The sequence below is a fragment of the Chiloscyllium plagiosum genome, chromosome 34, assembly GCF_004010195.1.
Source record: "Chiloscyllium plagiosum isolate BGI_BamShark_2017 chromosome 34, ASM401019v2, whole genome shotgun sequence".
Lineage (NCBI taxonomy): Eukaryota > Metazoa > Chordata > Chondrichthyes > Orectolobiformes > Hemiscylliidae > Chiloscyllium > Chiloscyllium plagiosum.
In genome coordinates, this window is record NC_057743.1 from 42,818,937 (window position 1) to 42,842,537 (window position 23,601).

General features: G+C 41.9%; 1 long non-coding RNA gene across 1 annotated transcript in view; it reads right to left on the reverse strand.

The window, feature by feature from the left end:
* The window catches only part of LOC122540487, a 119,832-nt gene that overhangs the window by 48,810 nt on the left and 47,421 nt on the right, over nt 1–23,601 (reverse strand). The window contains exon 2 of the long non-coding RNA XR_006309321.1: nt 13,748–13,836. This is a non-coding gene — a long non-coding RNA (uncharacterized LOC122540487). The remainder of the gene's footprint in view (nt 1–13,747; nt 13,837–23,601) is intronic.

Genomic DNA, 23,601 nt, shown 5'->3' on the forward strand with positions numbered 1-23,601 from the left:
AGGAGAAACTTCTTTACCCAGAGAGTGGTGGCTGTGTGGAATGCTCTGCCACAGGGGGCAGTGGAGGCCCACTCTCTGGATTCATTTAAGAAGGAGTTGGATAGAGCTCTCAAAGATAGTGGAATCAAGGGTTATGGAGATAAGGCAGGAACAGGATACTGATTAGGAATGATCAGCCATGATTATATTGAATGGCAGTGCAGGCTCGAAGGGCTGAATGGCCTACTCCTGCACCTATTGTCTATTGTCTATTGTCTATAAAAGTTAAAGAGAGTAAGTTAAATTGACAATATAGGGAAAAGCATGGCAGAGAACAAGTGAAGACTGATGAATTAAACAGCATTTATTTCAATGCAAGAGGCCTGATAGGTAAGGCAGATGAACTCAGAGCATGCAAAGGATCATGGGACTGGGATATCATAGCTATTATAGAAGCATGTTGAGGGAGGGACAGGTCTGCAGCTCAATGTTCTGGAGTATTGATGTTAAAGGAACGATAGAAAGGCAAGAGAGGAGGGGAGTGGAGTTTTTGATTAAAGAAAACATCACAGCATTAGTTAGAGAGGATATTCCTGGGGGATCATCCAGTGAAGCTATATGGGTGGAACTGGGAAAAAAAAGGGGGTAATCACTTTGATGGGATTGTACAATAGCAACCCCCCCCCCCCCCCCAACACACACACACACACACAGAGTAAGTTTCAAACTGAGAAGCAAATGTGGAGGGAGATCACAGATTCCTATAAGATTACTATTGATTTTATCTTTCCAAAAATAGACTGGGACTGCCATTGTGTTAAGGGCTGGGATAGGGAGGAATTTGTTAAGTGTATTCAAGAAAACTTTCTCAATCAATACATGGACGTCCCAACTAGAGGAGAGAACTCAACCTCCTCTTGGGAAATAAGGCAGGACAAATGACTGAGGTATTGACTGGGGAGGGCTTTGGGCAAGTGACCATAATTCTATTAGGTTTGAAATAGTGATGGAAAAGGATAAGTCTGGTCCACAAGTTAAAGTTCTAAATTGGGGCAAGGCCAATTTTGGTGGTAGATTTTGACTTAGACAGGAACTTTCAAAAGTTGATTGGGCGAGCCTATCCACAGGTAAAGGGATGCCTGGCAAGAGGGGGGCTTTCAAAAGCGAGGTAAAAAGGGTTCAAGGCCTGCATGTTCCTGTTAGTGTGAAAGGCAAGGCTGGCAAGAGAAGGGAACATTGGATGACTGGAGATTTCGAGGTCAAGAAAAAAGAGGCATATGTTAGGTAGAGGCAGTTGGGATCAAATGATCTATCGGAAAGTACAGGGAGTGTAAGAGTACATTTAAGAGGGAAATCAAACAGGCAAAAAGGGGACATGAGATAGCTTTGGCAGATAAAGTTAAGGAGAATTCAAACAGATTCTACAAGTATGTTGGGGGCAAAAGAGTAACTAGGGAGAGAATAGGGTTGAAAATGTGTTGCTGGAAAAGCGCAGCAGATCAGGCAGCATCCAAGGAGCAGGAGAATCGACGTTTCGACTGAGACAAGGTGGGGGGAGGGGAAATGAGGAAACTGGAGAAATCTGAGTTCAGCCCTTGTGGTTGGAGGGTTCCTAGGTGGAAGATGAGGTGCTCTTCCTCCAGCCGTCGTGTTTCTATGGTCTGTGGATGGAAGAGTCCAAGGACCTGCATGTCCTTGGTGGAGTGGGAGGGGGAGTTGAAATGTTGAGCCACGGGGTGGTTGGGTTAGTTGGTCCGGGTGTCCCAGAGGTGTTCTCTGAAATGTTCCGCAAATAGGTGGCCTGTCTCCCCGATATAGAGGAGGCCACATCGTGTGCAGGAGATGCAGTAAATGATGTGTGTGGAGGTGCTGGTGAATTTGTGGCGGATATGGAAGTATCCCTTGGGGCCTTGGAGGGAAGTAAGGGGGGAGGTGTGGGCGCAAGAATAGGGTCCCTTAAAACTCAATGAAGGCATCTATGTGTGGAATCACGGAGATAGGTGAGATCCTAAATGAATATTTCCTGTCAATATTCATTGTGGCGAAAGTAATGGGAGCTAGGGAAATTGGGGAAATAAATAGTGATATCTTGAAAAGAGGATTGCAGAAGAGGAGGTGTTGGAGTTTTTAAAATACATTAAAGTGGATAAGTCTCTGGGACCTGATCAAGTCTATCCCAGGACATTTTAGGAAGTTAGGGAAGAAATTACAGGGTCCCACGCAGAAATATTTGTATCATCAATAGCCATGGTTGTGGTGCCAGAAGTCTGGAGCTTGGCTGGTATTGTACCTTTATTTAAGAAAGGTGGCAAGGAAAGGCCAGGCAACTAGAGACTATTGGGCTTGACATGAATCATGGTTAAGTTGTTGGAGAGGATTCAAAGAGACAGGATCAAAATGCATTTGGAAAGGCAAGGTCTGATTAGGGATAGTCAGCATTGCTTTGTGCTTGGGAAGTTGTGTCTCTCAAACTTGACTGAGGTTTTTGAAAAAATGACCAAGAAGAAAGATGAAGCCAGAGTGGTAGATGTTGTTCACGTGGACCTTTGTAAGGCCTTCTACGTGGTTCTTCATGGTAGACAGGTTAATAAGGTTAGACTACATGGGATTGAGGGAGAGCTAGCTAATTGGATACAAAATTGGCTTGACAGTAGGAGACAGAATGTTATGTTCAGACTGGAGGCCTGTGATGGGTCACGAGGATTGGTGCTTGGTCCACTATTTTTCATTATTAATATAAACGATTTGGATGAGAATATAGGAGGCATTGTTAGTAAGTTTGTGGATGACACCGAAATTGGTGGCATGGTGGACAGTGAAGAAGGTTATCTAACAATACAACGGGATCTTGATCAGATGGGCCAATGGACCGAGGAGTGCTGGATGGAGTTTAGTTCAGAAAAATGTGATGATCCATTTTTGTAAGACAAACCAAGGCAGGATTTACACAGTTAATGGCAGGGCCCTGGGGAGTGCTTTCGAACAGAAAGACCGAGAGGTGCAGGTAGAGTAATAGAGTCTTAGAGCACAGTAATAGACCCTTTTATCCAGCTCATCCATGCTGACCAAGTTTCTCAACTAAACTCATCCCACCTGCCTCCATTTGGCCCACATCTCTCCAAATCTTTCCTGTGCATGTACCTGTCCAAATGTCTTTTAAATGTTCGAACAGTACCTGATCTATCACTTACTCTGGCAATCCATTCCACACATGAACCACTCTCTGTTTGAAAATGTTGCCCCTCAGGATCCTTGAAAATTGTTCTTCTCTTCTCGTTGAAAATACACCTCCCTCATTTTGAACTTCCCCACCCAAGGGAAAAGACCTTTGCAAATCATCTGACCTATGCCCCTCATAATTTTATAAACTTCTGTATGGTCACCCCTCAACTTCCTACCTATTGCCCATCCCTAATTGCCCTTGAGAAGGTGGTGGTGAGTTGCCTTCTTGAACCGCTGCAGTCAATGTGCTGTAGGCTGATCAACAATGCCATTAGGGAGGGAATTCCAGGAATTTAACCCAGCAATGGTGATACATTTTGAGGCCAGTGAGTGGCTTGGAGAGGACCTTGTATGTGATAGTATCCCCATGTATCTGCTGCCCTTGTGCTTCTAGGTGGAAGTGGTCATGGGTTTGGAAGGTGCTGTCTAAATTTCATTGATGAATTTCTGTAGTGCATCTTGTAGATGATAGACACTGCTGCTACTGAGTGTTGGTGTAGGGAGTGAATGTGGTGTCAATCAAGAGGGATGCTTTATCCTGGTTGGTGTCAAACCTCTTGAATGTTGTTGGAGCTGGAGTCATCCAGACAAGTGAAAGCTATTCTATCACACTTTTGTCTTGTGCCGTGTAGATGGTGGACAGGCTTTGGGGACTCAGGAAGTGAATTATTCTCTGCAGTATTCCTAGGCTCTGACCTGCTCTTGTTGCCACTGTGGTAAGTTCCAGATGAGTTTCTGGTTAATGGTAACCCCAGGATGTTGATAGTGGGGAATTCAGTGATGGTAACAACACTGAGTATCAACAGGCAGTGATTAGATTGTTTCTTATCGAAGATGATCATTCTCTGGCATTTGTGTGGCATGAATGTTATTTGCCATTTGTCAGCCCAAGTCTGGATATTGTCTAGATTTTGTTGTATTTGAACATGAATTGCGCCAGTATCTGAGGAGCCATAAATGGTGTTGAATATTGTAAAATCATTGGTGAACATCCCCACTTCTGACTTTATGATGGATGGCAGATCATTGATGAAGCAGCTGAAGATGGTTGGGCCAAGGACAGTACTCTGAGGAACTCCTGCAGAGATGTCCTGGAGCTGAGATGACTGGCCTTAAATAACCACAACTATCTTCCTCTCTGCCAAGTATGACTTTAATCAGTGGAAAGTTTGCCCCTATAACCTATTGATTCCAGTTTTGCTCAGGCTTCACAATGCTATACTCAGTCACATGCAGCCTTGGTGTCAAGGGCTGTCACTCTCACCTCACTCGCTGTATTGTCCATTTTTGTATCAAGATTGCAAGGAGGTCAGGAGCTGAGTGGTTCTGTTAGAACTCAAATTAGGCATTATTGAGATAAATCTTATGATTAATTCTGTTAGTAAGTTCCCACGATTCCAAACTTTCTTTACTTCTCAAAAAAAATTAATTGGTCCTTGGCAACACTGCAACATAAATTTGATGGTCTCATTAGTGATCACAGCTCTGATATTTATATTCAACACAGAGTGTATCATTTAAGCAACTAAAAATATTGCACCACAAACTGACTTATTATTTTAATTCTTTATCAAGAGATCATGTTCAGTTGCTGCCTCCCTCACAGCACTTTGGCGATTGAGATAGGAATGTGGTTATTTTAGTTCAAGCTGAATTAATTTGAATTCTAGAAACAACAGTTAATATCATTATGGAGGAGGCTGATGGAAATGTGCCTGTCACATTATAAGCTGTGCCCACTGTTCTAACAGTGTTTATTAACTAACCATTCATGGCACCTTTTACAAATATAAATGAGCCATATCAGCATTGCCGAGGATGGCCTTGTAATTGATGCAGTATAATTAGTAAATTGGTTAAGAATTTTAAGTGGCAGAGAATTTAATGATACATTTATCTTGTCATTGAGCCAGGGATTGGTGCCTGAAGCACCATGCACTTGCACATCCATATTTAGGGCCATCTTTGATTTTATTCATTGTACAATTGCAACTAACATTATAAGTAAAGTAATGATGAGATATCTTATATTTATGTTTTTATTAGGTGGTCTGTTTAATCTACTCAAACATCCAAAGGGTTTTAATTTCTTTTAGCACAAAATGAGACACACATGTTAACTGATTCATAATAGTATGCAATAATTTTGTTGGAAACATAGAAACTGAGAAAATAAGAGCAGGAGTGGGCTAACATTTGCATTTTCTACAGCTGTGACACTTCCATAAGTTGTATGCGTCTTACTTTTAAATATCTCAGAATGCCTCATGTTAACCTTCTGGTGATTGAAGCCTGGCTCTAGTTATTCACTGTTTCAGCAGTTTGCAGACTGTCAAACCAAATTAATTGCAGTTCAATATATAACTTTGGGAAGAGCTAAAGGTCAACAAGTTCAATCTTTGAAAAGATCCATGCAATCATCTGGCTCTCACTATGTCTCTTAACTCCTTTCTTTTTCAGTTATTTACCACTGAAATCCATTTGTACTGACTGCCTCCAATGACATTTACTGCTAACTCATTCCCTAAATTCATTGTAGATCGTTCTGGTGAAAAGTCATTGTCCTGAAAGATTAATTCTGCTTCTACAGATGCTGCCTGATCTGCTAGGTTTTTCCAGCAAGTTTTGTTTTTGTTTAAGATTTACAGCATCTACAGTATTTTGGTTTTGTTTCCCATAAGTTTATTACCTTTGCTAGAAAAGTAATTCTGCCTAATTCTCTCCTACCAAATACTTCATTGCCCTGTAATCTATATTATTCATAAAGTCATTTCATTCTTGTTTTCCTATTTTAGCAGCTCCTTCAGTTGTGTTATCATAGTATGTGTTATTTTGTGAAAGATGTCTGACTGTTCACTGTATTACAGAGTCAGCCTCCAAACAATAGTCAAAGGTGTGCTTAGGATAACATCATGCAATACTGATACCAAAAGAGAAAATGCTGGAAAATCTCAGCAGGTCTGGCAGCATCTGTAAGGAGAGAAAAGAGCTGACGTTTCGAGACTAACTGACCCTTTGTCAATGCTTTGACAAAGGGTCAGTTAGAATCGAATGGCAGCTCTTTTCTCTCCTTACAGAAGCTGCCAGACCTGCTGAGATTTCCCAGCATTTTCTCTTTTGGTTTCAGATTCCAGCATCCGCAGTAATTTGCTTTTATGCAATACTGATACTTGTTTTCAATGTACGATTACGTTAAGGAGATATTTAGGAGCTGGAAGAAGCTGTTGGTTGCCTATTGCTTTTGACAGAACAGTTCCATGTATCTAACTTCTCACTAATTGAAAAAGACATATTACTGCCTTTTGGTTATATTCCCAATGATTCAGTGCTTATCTGTAAGGGTATGAAGATTGTGAGGATAGAGGCTAAGACAGAGTGGCATCTCCTTGGTTTCATTATTTTATTTAATCTACTCAAACATCCAAAGGTTTTAATTTCTCAATTACAATTTCTAATTTTTAAGTTCTAATTAACTGCTGCACAAAAGGAAGCACACATGTTAATTGATTCATATAATATGCAATAATTTTGTTGCAAATATAGAAACTGAGAAAATAAGAGCAGGAGAAGGCCATTTGGCCACCATTCAACATATTCATGGCTGATCCACTATCTCAACACCATATTCCCAATGTCTCCCCATACCATTTGACTTCTTTAGCCTCTTGAAATATGTCTATTTCTAAAATATAACCAATGACCTGGCTTGTACGGTCTTCTGTGATAGAGAACTCACAGATTCACCACACTCAGAGTAAAAAAAAAATCTTTCCTCAAAAACAAAAACAGAAAATGCTGAAAAGCTCAAAAGGTGCGGCAGCATCTGTGGCGAAAAATCAGAGTTAACATTTCAGGTCCAATGACCCTTCTTCAGAACTGATGGTGGCTCAGAAAAGAATGATTTTTATACAGAAGATTGGGGGAGGAGGGAGGAGTGGGGAGTAGTAAACGATAGGTGGAGATAGAGCCCAAAGGGAAAGAAAACCAGTTGGACAGGCAAAGGAGTGGATAAAGGTCAGCGTAGGAGAACAATTAGCTGCTAATGGGGGCTATTAGTGACTGACAATGGTCTGCATGTGGTAGCAATCCACTTGATGAGAAGCCTTGTGTTTGGGGATTGGAGTAAGGACATGGGAGAAGGTGCTCAGGTTATTGGACTTGATATTGCATTCAGAAGGGTGCAAGGTCCCCAAGCAGAACATGAGGTGCCATTCTTCCAGATTTGCTGAGCTTCACTGGAGCACTGCAACAAACCTGAGACAGAGATGTTGGCCAGGGTTTACAGTGGTGTGTTCAAGTGTCAGATGACTGAAAGCTCAGAGTCTTTTTTGTGGACAGAACATAGGTGTTCTGCAAAGCAGTTACCAAGTCTGAGATTTGTTTCCCCAATCTAGAGAGGACTTCCATTTGGCCATTTTGTCTCTTACCTCATCTCCATCCAAAATGATCTACTGTGTATCCAGAGACTGCGCCAATCAAGTAAAACATCATCTCTACATCAATGAGATGCCCTCTTATTCTTCTGAACTCCAGTCAGTCCAGGCTCAGTTCACCCAAACTCTCCTCAACCAACCTGCCACTCCAGAAATAGTTGCTGCATTCCCTCTATGAAATGTTTAACCCATCTTAGGTAAGGTGAAACCTCCAGCTGTGGTCACACTAAGGTCCTGTACAGCTGCAGTAACACTTCCTCATTTCTGTATTCACATAGTCATGCAAAAAGAAATCCAGTGAATCTGTTACACATGATTTCCCCTTCATAAATCCACACTGAATCTGTGTAATCGCCTTGGTATTTTCAAGGTATCCTGCATCACATCCCTTATAATAGGCTCTGATATTTTACTGACCAATGATGTTAGGCTGACCAGTCTTTAATACCCAATCTTCTCTCTCTGTCCTTTTTTTAAACAGTGGAGTTACACTTCCCACCCTTCAATCAACCAGGACTGTTCCTGAATCTACAGAATTTTGGAAGGTAACAACCAACACATCCACTACTTCCATGGCCCCATCCCGTACGACCCTGAGATGTAGATTATCAGACTCTGGGGATACATTAGCTTTCCATCCCATTAATTGCTCCAGCACATTTTTTTTAAGAGCTAATATTAATTTCTTTCAATTGTCCCTTCCCAACAGACCTTGGCTTTGCTAGTATTCCTGAGTTAATATTTTAGTTTGTATTATTTCATTCAGAGTGATAATTTTTAAAAAGAAACCCAAAATTCTTGTAAATGATTGAAAGGACCAAACAAAAAAAATTTTAGTTTTAAGACTTTAACCGTAGCAAATTATCTAAAAGCAACATTGGCAAAATATTAGTTCAGCAGGTAACTTACACCAAAAGAACTTCTTAACTTCACCTGTAAAATTTTATTTGGAATTCCTTGATAAGAACTCATATGTGTTCACTTCACAATTGGAATTATGGGTACTGCATATACAGTTAATGGGAAAAACTGAATAATTCAGCATTATCCTAATGATTTGCTGAGTTGCGCACTTGTTCTGATGTGCTTGATCTCCAAGAGTGAGTTATTAATTAATCTGCATGTTCCTATGAGTGCAACAAGTCAGTTAGTGCATTGAATGAATTAAACAACCTGATGACTTTTGTTTCCCATAAGTTTATTACCTTTGCTAGAAAAGTAATTCTATCTAATTTTCTCCTACCAAATACTTCATTGCCCTGCAATCTATTTTATTCATAATTAAATAATGAAAATCTAGCTTGTAACAATCTCAAAGATAAACCCAGACCAGGTAATCCCTTTGATAGTAAGGTGAGTCCAGCAATGGTGAAGGAACAGTGATACACTGTACGTCAGGATGGTGTGTGATTTGAAGATGAATGTGCAGGTGATCTCTTCTCTAATTGTTGGACGATTGCTGTTTCTTATCAGAGCCAAGACCTCCTGCCGAATAAATGGCAATACACTTTTGAAAACAAATTTCCTTCAACCCTAAAGTGGTATACCATGGATGAGAATAGCATTTTTCTTGTCTATTTAGAAGAGTCTTGTTGACTAAATAATGGGATGTTAATTGCATTTTTGTAACTATTTGCAAATTACATGATTATACTCCACTGCGCAGAATCACAGAAATGTTATGGTGCTGAAGAAGGCTATTTATTCCATCATTTCTGCTCTGGCATTACAAACACAGATGAAGCAGAAGTGGGTACTGCAGATGCTGGAGATCAGCGTCAAGATCAGAGTGGTGCTGGAAAAGCACAGCAGGTCAGGCAGCATCCGAGAGGCAGGAAAAGGTGACGTTTCGGGCAAAAGCCCTTCATCTTTTGCACAAAACGTTGATTTTTCCTGCTTCTTGGACGCTGCCTGACCTGCTGTGCTTTTCCAGCACCACTCTTACTACACAGACTGTTCAGAGAAGCACGAGACTCAGGGCCTATTAGCTCCTCCTCTTGCCTGCCCAGATTCCTGGGACATCATCCCAGGGTGCAATTAATCAGGTTTAATGCGCTCAAACCCCAAATACAAAAACATTGGTCCGAGCCAGATAGTAGATTCCTTCTTACTAACACCTAATGTGGTTGGACACTACGAGTGTATTAATTGTGCCCTGACATTGGACATGTTTCCAAATTGAACCAGTCAGTCTCGAGTCTCAGTCAGTGAATTTTTAATTTCCACCTGAGAGAAAGGTGTCAGTCGGCTCTGAGTTCAACCCCATTCTCTGGGGTTTAGGTATGAGAATGAACATCTAACTATAGGTTCTGCATTGACTCAAAGACCTGAGAAATGGGAAGTTTTAGATGGAGGGAAAATCAACGTAAATTAAACAATCTAGCCTCTAAACTTCTACACGATAGATTCTGACTCGTTCAATAAACCCAGCATTTTCTGTTTCATTATTGATTTTTACATATTTCAACAAGAAATTTCTTTTTCTAAGACATAGGAGTATAAGCACACAGGAGAACAAAGAAACCTAAACAGCTGCCACACTGTTTTATTTTAATTGAATGTAATCCTGGAATAAGAGAATCAAACACGTTTCAGAACAGATGACACGTTTGTTGTCAAGCCTGATTCAATCACAGTCTGTGTTTCCTGGAATTCATGATCTGGGGATTGCAGCTGTTTACCAGAAACCAGAGTTGAACAATTTAATAAAGCATTAAAATATTATACACCTTGTCTAATTGCTAAATTAATTTGCTTAAGTCACTGAGGACTGAATTCCTGAGATTTTAAAAGCGCCTGTTATTTTCCAAACTGCAAAACATATCTCTTCTAATTATAAGGCCACTGTAGTGATTGTAATGAGGTGAAACGCATAGAATATGAGTTCCCTGATTGGGGCTGTTAATCTAGTAAAATCAGGGAGCCAGATGGTGTGTCAGGACGGACCGAGAGCTGTAAGGGGCATGGGGTGGACTGAGAGCTGGAAGGGATGGAGGGGTGGGCTGCCTTAAAGTGGCTGGAAGGTGGGAGGGATGGGAGGCTTGCTCGGTTGCTGGGGGGAGGTGGTCTGTATTCTATGCACTGTTTCTTATCTAACTGGACTGTCTTGTATGTATTTGTTACTGTTACTTTTGTGGGAACTGAAAGTGGGATTTGAGGTTTGTCATCATTTCCCTGAAAACTGGTTGAACAGTGGGGTTTGGGGTCTGTCTTTGCTGCTCCTCTCCCTGGTAAATTGCTGTTTCTCTGTTTACGGCTGTTAATGTTAATTGTTTGCTTGTAACATCTACTGTTTAATAAAACAAAATCTTAAAAATATAAACAGGAATGCCGGGAGTTCTGTTGACTCTGGGTGCTGGCTCTGAGAGAGCTGGATCAGTGTCAAGGACACTTCACATGTAAATACAGGGGGACTTAGTGATGGGATACTGGCCTCTGTGGAGTTATTTCAGCCACACTTTGATCCCAATTTGATTAAAGCTCATTTCTGGAGAAAGTGAGGACTGCAGATGCTGGAGATCAGAGTCGAGAGTGTGGTGCTGGAAAAGCACAGCCGGTCAGGCAGCATCCGAGGAGCAGGAGAGTCGACGTTTTGGGCGTGATTTCTGTTGGTGATATCACTCTCAACCCCATAACCATGCCCACTCCAGTGGCATCTCCGCCCCTACCCCCAGCTCCAGCTCCATCCAGGTCCTAGCTTCCAGCCCTTCCATGTTTTTACTACTCCCCCAAGCCTCCCCCTCACTGAGGATGAACACTCAGTCCCTCGATGCTCTTGGATTAATGAGTTTGACACGCATTGTGATGTTGAACATTTCTTCCTTTGTGTCCACCTCCGGCTTACTCTTTTCAATCAAGACTCCTGCCCACCCACCGAGGACCCCTTCTTTCACCTCCAACACAGCCCATCCATCTTGACACCCCATGATGGTCTGTTACTTTCCCTCGATCTCTTCATTTCAAACTGCCGCTGTGAAATAGACTGCCTCAAGCTGTCCACCCCCTCATCCACTCCAAACTCTCACCCGCGCATCGTGCAGCCCTCCACTCCCTCTGCTCCAACCCCAACATCACCATCAAATCTGCAACAAGGGGAGTGCTGTGGTAGTTTGGCGCACTGACCTTGACACTGCTGAAGCTAGGCGCCAACTCGCAGACACCTCCTCCTACTGCCCCCTCAACCACGACCTAACCTCCCATCACCAAACTATCATCTCCCAGACCATACACAATCCCATCACCTCTGGGGCTCTCCCAACCACAGCCTCCAACCTCATTGTCCGTGAACCCCACACCGCCCGATTCTACCTCCTACCGAAGATCTACAAACCTTACTTCCCCGATCGAACCATTGTCTCAGCCTGCTCCTGTCCCACTGAACTCATCTCTGCATACCTTGACACCGTCCTGTTCTCCTTGGTCCAGGAACTCCCTACCTATGTTCGAGATACCACCCGTGCCCTTCCCCTCCTCCAAGACTTTCGTTTCTTCGGCTCCCTACACCTTATCTTCACCATGACATCCAGTACCTCTACACATCCATCCACCATGACAAAGGCTTCCCCTCATGCTGTCCCAACCAGTACCCTTCCACTAACACCCTCATCTGCCTTGCTGAACTGGGCCTTACCCTGAACAGCTTCTCCTTCCAATCCTCCCACTTCCTCCAAACCAAAGGGGTAGCCATGGGCATATGCTTGCCTCTTTGTCTGCTACATGAAACAGTCCATCTTCTGTAGTTACATCGGCACCACACACCACCTTTTCCTCCGCTACATCAGTGACTGTATTGGTGCCACCTCACGCTCCCATGAAGAGATTGAACAGTTTATCAACTTCACTAGCACGTTTCACCCCAGCCTCAAATTCACCTGGACCATATTGGACACTTCCCTCCCCTTCCTGGACCTCGCCATCTCCGTCGACAGACTAACCGCAGACATTTACTACAAAACCATGGACTCCCACAGCTACATGGACTAAACCTCCTCCCACCCTGCCTCCTGTAAAAACGTCATCCCTTTTGCTCAATTCCTCTGCCTGAGCCACATCTGTTCCCAGGATGACCAATTCGACTAATGAAAAATCTCAGATGGCCTCTTTCTTCAAAGACTGCAATTTCCCCTTCCACGTGGTCAATGATGCCCTCCAGTGCATCTCCTCCACTTCCTGTGCCACAGTCCTTGAACCCCACCCTTCCCAATGCAACAAGGACAGAACCCCCTGGTCTTCACCTTCCACCCCACCAACCTCCATATACATCTCATCATCCTCGGCCATGTCCACCACCGACAAACTGACCCCCCCACCAGGTATATATCAGCATTTGAGAGAGACAATTCCCTCCATGACTCCCTTATCAGATCCTTGCACCCCCACCAGCCTTCACCCCACACCCAGCACCTTTCCCTGCCACTGCAGGTATTGCACTACCTGCACTCACACCTCCCCCCCTCACCTCTGTCCAAGGCCCCAAAGGATACTTCCACACTTGATAGAAATGTACCTATATCTCCACCAATGTCATCTACTGTATCTGTTGCACCCAATGTGAACTCCTCTACACTGGGGAGACAGGATGCCAGCTGGCAAATCATTCCAGAGAACATCTTTGGGACACCTGCACCAACCAACCCTATCACCCCATGGCTTAACACTTCAACTCCTCCTCCCACTTCACCAAGGACATGCAGGTCCTGGGTCTCCTCCATTGCCAAACACTTACCACCCAATGTCTGGGAGAAGAATGCCTCATCTTCCACCTTAGGATCCTGCAACTATATGGGATTCACCAGTTTTCTCATTTCCCCTCCCCCCACCTTTTCCCAGTCCCAAGCCTAAAACTCGGCACCGCCCTATTGTCCTGTCCATCACCTTTCCCATCTATCCTCTCCACCCTCCTCTCTGACCTACCAGATCCTGGCATTGACCATTGGCAGGTTAGGGTGCTGCTGGATATTTTTTTCACTGCTGCCATGAACTTATCAACCTTTCTGTTAATTAGTTTAATTTTGCTTTTTGTCTCCTGCCCCGTTGCTAGCACTGATAGGTTTCTGAAGTAAAATGTTACGACCGCATTGTGTGAGGAAGAGGATGAACAAACTGAGGATTACCAGGCAGCTCAAGTTGCAGGAGAGAAAGCTCTGTGCTCAGCTCCCAAAGTGTGGAGAGAGTATCTTCAACAAAAGTGGCTTTATCCATCCTGGTGGAGAGAAACAAAGCTGTGACACACAGCAGATTCTGCACGAGATATCTGACTCACCATTCTTCTGGACAGGTTTGCAAAGGCACTTCATGTACCACAATGTTTTTGTTTCAACTAATTTCCAATATCTCTGAAGACAATCTAAATAGTTACCGCAATGCAGTACTGAGGGAGAGCTTCATGTTGGAAATGGCATGTGCCAACTAAGAAGAAGGTAAAGGATAGCAATGATATGGAGACAGAGCAGGATAGTGGTGTCGGGCAGAAGGTCAGTGCTGGGACCCCTGTTGCTTGTATGGAGAATGTAGCTGGCCTGATTAGTAAGTTTGTGGATGACATAAAGATTGGAGGGTGCTGTGGATCGTGAGGAGGATTGCCAGAGGGTACAACAGGATATAGATAGGTTGGAGACTTGGGTGGAGAAATGGTAGTCCAGACAAATGTGAGGAGATGTACTTTGGAAGGTCTAATACAGGAGGGAAGTATACATTAAATGACAGAATTGCTTGAATCATCAACAAATGGAACGACGTTGGGGTACCGATCCACAGTTCCCTGAAAGTGGCAATACAAGTGGATAAGGTGTTCCCAAGGCACATGGCATGCTTACCTTCATCAGTTGGGGCATGTCGTGTTGCAGTTGTACACAACAATAGTTAGATCACATTGGAACATTGTGTACAATTATGATTGCCACACTAGCAGGGGGATGTGGAGGCTTTGGAGAGGGCAAAAACGGTTTACCAGGACATTGCCTGATTTGAAGGGTATTAGCTATGAGGAGAGATTGGACAAACTTGGTTCGTTTTCTCCTGAACTTTGAAGGTTGAGGGGACGACCTGATAGAGGTTTACAAAATTACGGGAAGCATGGATGGAATGGATATTAGGAGTCTTTTTCCCACGGTAGAAATGCAATTACAAGGGGATATAGCTTAAGGTAAAAGTGGGTAAGTTTAAAGGAGATGGGAGAGGAAAATGTTTTACAAAGAGGGCAGTAAGTGCCTGGAATGCACTGTCAGAGGAGGTGTTAACAGCAGACACAACAACAAAATTTAAGAGGCATCTTGATAGATATAGAGCCAGAGACCCGGGTTCAATTCCCACCTCAGGCGACTCTCTGTGTGGAGTTTGCACATTCTCCCTGTGTCTGCGTGGGTTTCCTCCGGGTGCTCCAGTTTCCTCCCACAATCCAAAAATGTGCAGATTAGGTGAATTGGCCATGGTAAATTGCCCGTAGTGTTAGGTGAAGGGGTAAATGTAGGGGAATGGGTCTGGGTGGGTTGTGCTTTGGCGGGTCGGTGTGGACTTGTTGGGCTCAAGGGCCTGTTTCCACACTGTAAGTAATCTAATCTAATCATTTATGAATAGGCAGGGAATAGGGGACTACAGATTGCATAGAGGCGAAAGGGTTTTAGAAAGACATCTTGTGTCAGTGCAGTGTTGCTGGGCCAAGGGCCTGTTCCTGTGCTGTTCTGTTCTTTGCTCTGAACTGCTCCGACTGTAGAACTGCCCTTAACAGTGGCAAAAAGGTCAGGTCCCAAACTTTTGGAAAGGGACTGACTGCAGAAAATCCGCTCAGATTGGCCACAGATCTTTAAAAATTAATACCTGTGATTTATATGAAACTGTTGGGAAGTATCCTGAAGTGTTGCAAGAGAGCCTTGGGAAGATAAAAGGTGCCAGAGCCAAGAACTATGTGAACCCAGAGGCCTGACCTAAATACTTCAAGGCACAGCCAATCCCTGATGCACCAAAGTAGAGACCGAATTGGAACATCCAGAGGAACTGGGATCATACACACAGTACAATTTGCTGAATAGACCAGTAATCCCAGTTGTGAAACCCAACAACCTGGTCCTATTGTCAGCTAGGATTCTGAATTGACAGTCAACAGAACTTCCCAGTTAGACAGATACCCAATGCCACGTATGGAAGAGTTACATGCAAAGCTGGCTGGGAGTCACGTGTTTTTGAAATTGAATATGAACCACACCTACCTCCAACTGGAACTTGAGGTGTCATCCAGGAAGTATGTTACTACAAATACTCAGAAAGGACTGTATGAATACCCTTTGGAGTGTCTTTGATTTGTGCTATCTTTAAAAAGGTGATGGAAAACATCATCCACAGGTTAACTATACTGGCAAACTATCTGGATGACATTTTGATCTCAGGAGCTATTTCAAAGAAACTTATGGAGAGCTTTCTGAGGCTGGAATCTGGATAAAAAGAGAAAAATAAGGTAAATGAGGTAACGTATCTGAGGTACAGAATTGACAAGGATGGATTATACCCTATTGAAGAGAAGGTGAAGGCCATCAAAAGGGGCTCAGACCCCAAGGAGCAAGAGTTAAGGTTATTCCTAGGTCTCAAAAATTACAAGGGACATATAAAGTCCCAGTAAGCATCTCCAGTGACAGGTCTCCAGGGATCCTGAGAGTTATCCTTAAAAAAAGGCACTTTTATCATACATTGTCCAATCCCGGGGTGGGGTGGGGGGGATGGGGGGGTTGAGGGATGATTGCAAAAAACAAAGAAACCAAGTCGACCACCTCCAGTGGAGCCTTCCACCGGGCCACCACTGAGGATGAGTCCCCTGTAGTGATTATTTGATGGCCTTCACAGAAGAAACATTTGCCTATTTTTATACTGCCCTCAACCAGACCTGGAAAGCAACTGGAAGGAGCCATAGGCAAAATGACACAGGAAGCCTCACACTTACAGGAGTGAGGATGATCCCTTGAATTCTGAGGAGAGGATTCTAATAACCCCAAAAGGCACAAGAGGATTGAATAATTAATCTCCTGTGGAGCTCATTCAGTCTGAGTTCCCATGGTAACACCAATATGAACAATATCTAGAAGTGTTAGAAAAGAGAAAAATATAAAGCGGATTTGGGATGGGTCTGTCCCAGGCTGGGACTGGCCTATGTACACCACAAGTTGTGGCTCTATTTTGGTGTTTGACAATATACAATGTTCCTTCCTGATTGGCTTCCTGAGGTATTACATCAGTCATTTCAAAACCCATTGAACTGGGATCGAAGCAAGTTATCACTGAACCAAAGGACAGCCTAAAGGTAAAAGCAAAAATTTAATTTGAATTTATACAGTCCTTATTTTATATTTAGTGAATTATTTCATTTTACAAATTGATTCACATGGGAATGCCTAGTATCTGACATGTATGGTGCTGAATGTTCAATCAGGGGAATGTCCAAAAGATATTTTTGACATATATATAATGAACACAACTGGAATTTTGAGGAATTGCTGTACAAACATTTTATAAAATACAGGGTTACTCTTCGAGTTCAAGAACACTAAAACTCAATTAAATCATCTTTGTAACTTCACCTGACCAGAAACTTCATGGGGATGAATCTTGCTGAGCTGGGACTGAATGAGGTCTCAAATTTATGAATGTCTTTAAGAAAAATGCAAAATTATTCTGTATCTCAATCTTAATTTCTGCTCCTATGTCATATGGTCTTAATCTCTGCTCTGATGTCATACGGTCTTATGGTCTTATTATTTTGAATTGAGAAAAAGAAAGAAAAACAGTGACCATGGTCTTCCAACTCGCATTCCACCATTTATATTCCCATATGCTTTGACATCCAATGCAATAGGGGAGGTGATAACCTAATGGTATTATTGCTAGGTTATTAAGCCAAAGACCCAGATAATATCCTGGGGACCCAGGTTTGAAATCTACCATGGTAGATGGCAGAATTTGAACTTAATATAAAAGAAATCTGGAATTAAAAGTCTAATGATGACTATGAATCCATTGTCAATTATTGGAAAAACTCATCTGGTTCATTAATAACCTTTAGGGAAGGAAACTGCCACCCTTACCTGGTCTGGCCTACATATGACTCCAGACCCACAGCAATGTGGGTTACTCTTAACTGCCCTCTGGGTAATTAGGGTTATACAATAAATGCTGGCCTAGCCAGTGATACCCTCACCCTGTAAATGAATTTAAAAAATACATTAACAAGTGCCATTTAATTTAATGAGAAACTAGAAGATTGAGCATTGTAGATTACAACAAGTATCATAATCGCTGGCAAATTGCTCCGTTGCACTTTTGGCAAAGTTACAACAGTGGAGCTAGTGCACTCCAAGTAAGATTCTAACTAGTCTGTTCTTTGCTTTACAACAACATTACAACTTTCTAATCACAAAATGTTAATACAGCTTAGAAACATTAATTTACTGTTTGTTCCTAAGATATTGCAGGTAAACTCTGAGCCAGGAAGCTGCAGGTCACACCTGGTCAAGATATGTTAAGCAAGCTACTAAGACACACCAGTGGAGCAGGTGGGATTTGAACCTAGGCCCTCTGGCTCAAAGGTATGAGCACTACCACTGCACCAAAAGTAGTTCAATGTAGCTATATAATGGTGTGCAAATTGGCTGGTGTAGAATCAGTTGCCTACTGTCCTCCAGAATACTGAACATCCCAAGTAATAGTAGGCAGCTGGCCATTATGGTTCTTGTGGCAGAGTGGTAGTGTTCCTGCCTCTGAGTCAGGTGTCCAAGGTTCAAGACTTACATACTCCAGAGGTTTGTGATAACATCTCTGAACAAATTGATTGGAAACTATCTATACCTGGCTATCATCCTGTCCTTTGGACCTACTTTAACTATATTACAACTGGGTCTTAAATATGATTTTTTTGCGATCAAAGCTGTTATCATTGCAGCTTGGCCAAACTACATTTTTTTTTAAATGTTTCACACCAGGTCATTAACTTTGAATTTCTCCATGTTTTGGCAGTTATTAAGGAGCAGCAGTTGGATTTCAGCAATATTCCCTGAAATCGCACAGTTCAGTTTAATCTAACCATTCTAGTGGGAGCAGTCATGAGACAGAATAAAACTGGTTGTTTTAAACCACACCCACTGTTACTTTGCAATGGAAATCAGGTAACAAATTGGAAACAAATGATTGGTCTCATCTCATCTACTCCTCTCCAGGAATGGTACATTTTACCTACATTAAAGTGATGTATCAAGAGGATACTACAGGTGTACAGTCAAACACATTGGTCACAGTGTAAATAGGTACTAAAAGTCAAAGTTTGTTGCACACACATCACCAACTGTATGCTCTATTATAAATTATTGTTGGTATAATTTCAAACCAAGTCTGTGTGGTAAACTGCTGATTATTCCCACTTCATCAGAAGATATGACTCTCCAGGTTCAAGGATTTAAACATGTTGTCTTTCTTGTTGAGGTGTCTGTGAGCTCGTTCTGTTCCCCTGCTGTCTTCCTGCTCTAACAATGGGAGCTAACAAACTCCCACTTGTTTGTTCAACTTTGTCGAGTCTTTCCAGGGTGCTCAATAAAATGTTTGATGTGAGAAGTACACTCAACTGGCTATTACAATAGATGTCCTGCTTGTCTCAATGATAAAGGATATTTTGAAGGCAGATATAACAAAAATAGCAATTGCTGGAAAGGCTCAGCAGGTCTCGCAACATCTGTGTAGAGAGATCAGAGTTGACTTTTCAGGTTCAGTGACCCTTTCTCACAACTCTCTGCTACGAGGAAGGTCACTGAACCCGAAAAATTAACCCTGATTTCTTTCCACAGATGCTACCAGACCTGCTGAGCCTTTTCAGAAATTTCTGTTTTTTGTTTCTGATTTCCAGCATCCACAATTCTTTTGGTTTTTATTTCAACATGAAACAATTGTGTATTGCCCATCAGGCTGGAAGGTTCACACACCAGTACAGCTGGGTAGCTGTGTGTGACGAACCTGTAGGGTTAAGGGTTATATTGATGCTTGTTAAACAGCTTTGTAATAATTGATAAAAGGAAACTCTTAACACATACTGCCCCTTTCATTGCTCAGAAGTGTCATCACACTTCATTTGCTACAGTATTCCATTTGGAAGCCAATAGAGGAGGGTGCATTGAAAAAAAATTAAAATAGGCTTAGGGCTCTTTTGGTGCAATGGCAGTGTTCCTATTATTTAGCCAGTAGGTCCAGGTTCAAGAACCACCTACGCCAGGAGGTATGTAATAACATCTCCGCACAGACTAATTAGAAAAGATCTTAAAATGAGTTACACCTCCTGAATATCTATAGCACTGTTTCAGGCTATGGATTGTATAGCTGGAAATGTGTTGCTGGAAAAGCGCAGCAGGTCAGGCAGCATCCAGGGAACAAGAGAATCGACGTTTCGGGCATAAGCCCTTCTTCAGGAATGGGGAAAGTTTGTCCAGCAGGCTAAGATAAAAGGTAGGGAGGAGGGACTTGGGAGAGGGGCGTCGGAAATGTGATAGGTGGAAAGAGGTCAAGGTGAGGGTGATAGGTCAGACTGGGGTGGGGGGGGAGAGGTCGGGAAGAAGATCTCAGGTTAGGAAGGCGGTGCTGAATTTGATGGATTTGACTGAGACAGGGTGGGGGGAGGAGAAATGAGGAAACTGGTGAAATCCGAGTTCATCCCTTGTGGTTGTATGGATTGTATAGGATTATCAAGAGGTGCAGTGGGTTGTCTGTTTGAGCAGTCTTCATGTTCAGGGAAGAAACATCACCAATATTATCTCTTACATTCTCAACTCCATTATTCTGCAGTTTGTTTTATGAAATGCTTCCTGTTGTGCTAATGCAATCAGTTCCCACTGCCTGCTTTGGCAACGATCTTCTCTATATTCACTCTTGACATTTATATGTATTTTAATCAGCAATGACCCCAATGCTATTCCAATCATTGCATCTAATTGCCTTCTTTCATGCTGGGTCCAGCTGCATGTGTAATCACCCATTGCTTCTTCTGCAGGGGCCAATATTTACCCTCAAGTAGTTTATCCTTTCCAGAGGTCAGTCTCCCATGTGGTACTACAATGAAAACCTTTGCTAAGATTGGAATATGAAAATGGGATGGATTTCCCTTTTCCCGCATGATTTGCTATAACCTCAAAGAAAAAGCTTTTAAATTAGCATCAGTGTTCTCCCATAAATCAAAGCTGGGGAAGGGGGTGTGGGGGGTGAGTTCCACATTTGAAACCATTCAGTCCTTCAAACCATTTCACTGTTCATTAAGATTATCTGTATTATACCTCCTTCAGTTAGATTATCTGTATCATACCTCCTTCAGTTAGATTATCTGTATTATACCTCCTTCAGTGCTATTAGCCATGCTTTATCCAAAATGGCTTCAGGTTACAGAATGTGCTATGTAACCTACATGAAGTTGCCAAAATCAATTGTAAAGAGGCAACATAAGATTCTCACAAGGATAAAGCTTAATACCCCTTCAACCATGCATCATATGGAGCATAATTAAGGAAATTCTGAACTATTCACTTTGAAGTTTTTAAATTGTTTGTGTACAAGTTCACCAGCTCTTTGAGGTAAATTTGAGCTGGAATTCAAATTGTGGTGAACAAAATACCTCTAGTTGTCTGATGCTGTGGAAATGGGAGCTGCCAGTATTTTGTTGTTTCAATCAGACACCATTTTCATACTGACAACCTGACAATTATATTGCCAAAAAATAATTCCCAGTGAAGTTATTACCAAATTAGGCTTAACTGCATACATTCCCTTTTATTTAGCAAACACATTTTATCTGGCTCCAAAGACTTCTGTTTCACAGTTGACCTGTTTTTGACATTGCCGTTTATCAAGATTGGCTTTGCCGCACCCTAGAACTATCCAGCTGATTAATTTGGCAGTTTGCTTTGCCAGGAATATATTTTCACTTCAAGCTGATTTCTTCTTCTGTAAGATTTTGCAAAATATGGCTGTTGATTCCTCACAAACAACTTTTTTTTGTTTTTTTTTGGGATTGAATCACCGACTGCACTAACATTTTGGCAAATTGCATTTTCACTGGTACAAGCCTCCACAGAGTTTAAGATGCAGTTTTCTTCTGTTTTTGAAGTTCTCTTTTAGCACTATGCCAGCGCTTGCTTTTTTCTTGAAGAATTAAAAGAAACCTTGCTGTGGTATATTTTCAATTGCGGCTGTAGGAAAATCATTGCCCCAGTGTTGAGTAAGAATAAAAAAATCACATTAAAATTACAAATTATTCAGAGAAATGCAATTCAAGGAGCATAACAATAAACTGAGATGAAAATTAATAGGCCGGAGCCAGGAATAATTATAAATTTGTCACTATATAGCAGAGAGATGTTTTACAGTCAATATAAATGTGCATTGTATGTGTGCGATAAAGTGCTGAAGGAAATGTTATTGCAAAAGTCCATTTCTTATTTTGAAACATTCCTGGTTAGCTCCATCAATCTTTTATGAAGCAAATCCCTACTAAAGGTACCAATGAACACAATAAAGCAAGATAAACTAACTTCCAGTGTCTAGCCAATCTTTAACTGAATTAAGTCCATGGAAAATCTGGCACATCTCAATTAGACCTTAAATCTCTACTTTAGTACCCATAAATAAAATCTGTTCTCACACCTGAAACTCAAAACCACTCGTAATCCAATCTGTCATGCTCTGGAAGCTTCTTCTCTGCCTCCTGCCTTTCTCTTTCTTTAAACTCTAACACTTTAAACGCGCTTTTAGTCTCCCAGAACCACCCCTTTCAATATTTCCTCTTTTATCTCAATGCCCTTTTCTTCTGGTTGTAATCTGATTGTATACCTGTGAAGTAGCTCGAGACATGTTTCTTCCTTAAACTCAGCATATAAATGCTCGTTGCAGTTATTGGATAGCCCTATTGGTTTCCAGGCATGTTGAAACCAATCAGAGTGGCTCAGTTCCACTGATTTCACCTCTCACTGTGAAGACCCAAATGTTCCAGCTGCATGTTCGTGCCTGGCAAGCTACTGAACAGATTTTATCAAAAGAAACTGGATGGTAAATTTACATTCTGTAATTCAATGGACTCAATGATTTTCTGGAAAAGAAGCTGAACAAAGAAGTACCAAATAAAAGCATCATTACGGGTACAACTTGCTTTAAGTCAGTAATTTCTAGTCATTATCTTGAATCAATTCAGATAATTATCAATTTCAAATTTCATCTGTGCGTTTATTAAGGAGGGTTCCAGTTATTTGCTATTTGGAGGTCACAAGTCTCAAAGTCACCAATGTTTAGTATTTCCATCAATTTGATTGATGCATCTGTTAATGGAGACCATTATAACTCCAGTCCCACACAGTCCGGGATGATAATTTAGTAGCAATGAGAAAAGCAGCTCACATTTCCATAAAATCTAATACATTTTAGTCCTAAATAACAGTGACCTATTTAAACTGTTTGCAAAGCTGCTTTAAGTGGAAAGCTAGTTTGCCAAAACATAAAAGGGTTCAAGCTTTTTGCACTGATCTTACTTGTTGAGTGTTTTCAGGCACATATTATGCTTCTTTTTAATTAGTTTAAGCTCCGCAGTGAACCATTTCATCACAAAAATAAAATACAAAGTGTGGAATATCTAAAAGTCACTTCCTGCACAAGAGTACCCTGTAATCTGTTAAATTTGTATTTTTGCCCATCACACAGCAGTGCAGTGTGTTAGCTGCGCAATACTTAATGTTCGGAAGAAAATTCTTTTAATACGTTTTGATATGCCAGTGATTGGAAGATATAATGCCCTTTCTGCCCCTTGTTTGAAATTGCAATTTTAACAAAAAGCAAAAATATTAGCTTCAACCTCCAGTTTACAAAACAGGAAGGTGGGCCATCAGTGCAGGAAGTGTATAGAAATAGGTGTTTCAGTCGTTGACAACCTGACAGGTTGGAGCAGGTGAGGTACACAGTGGCTGTATAG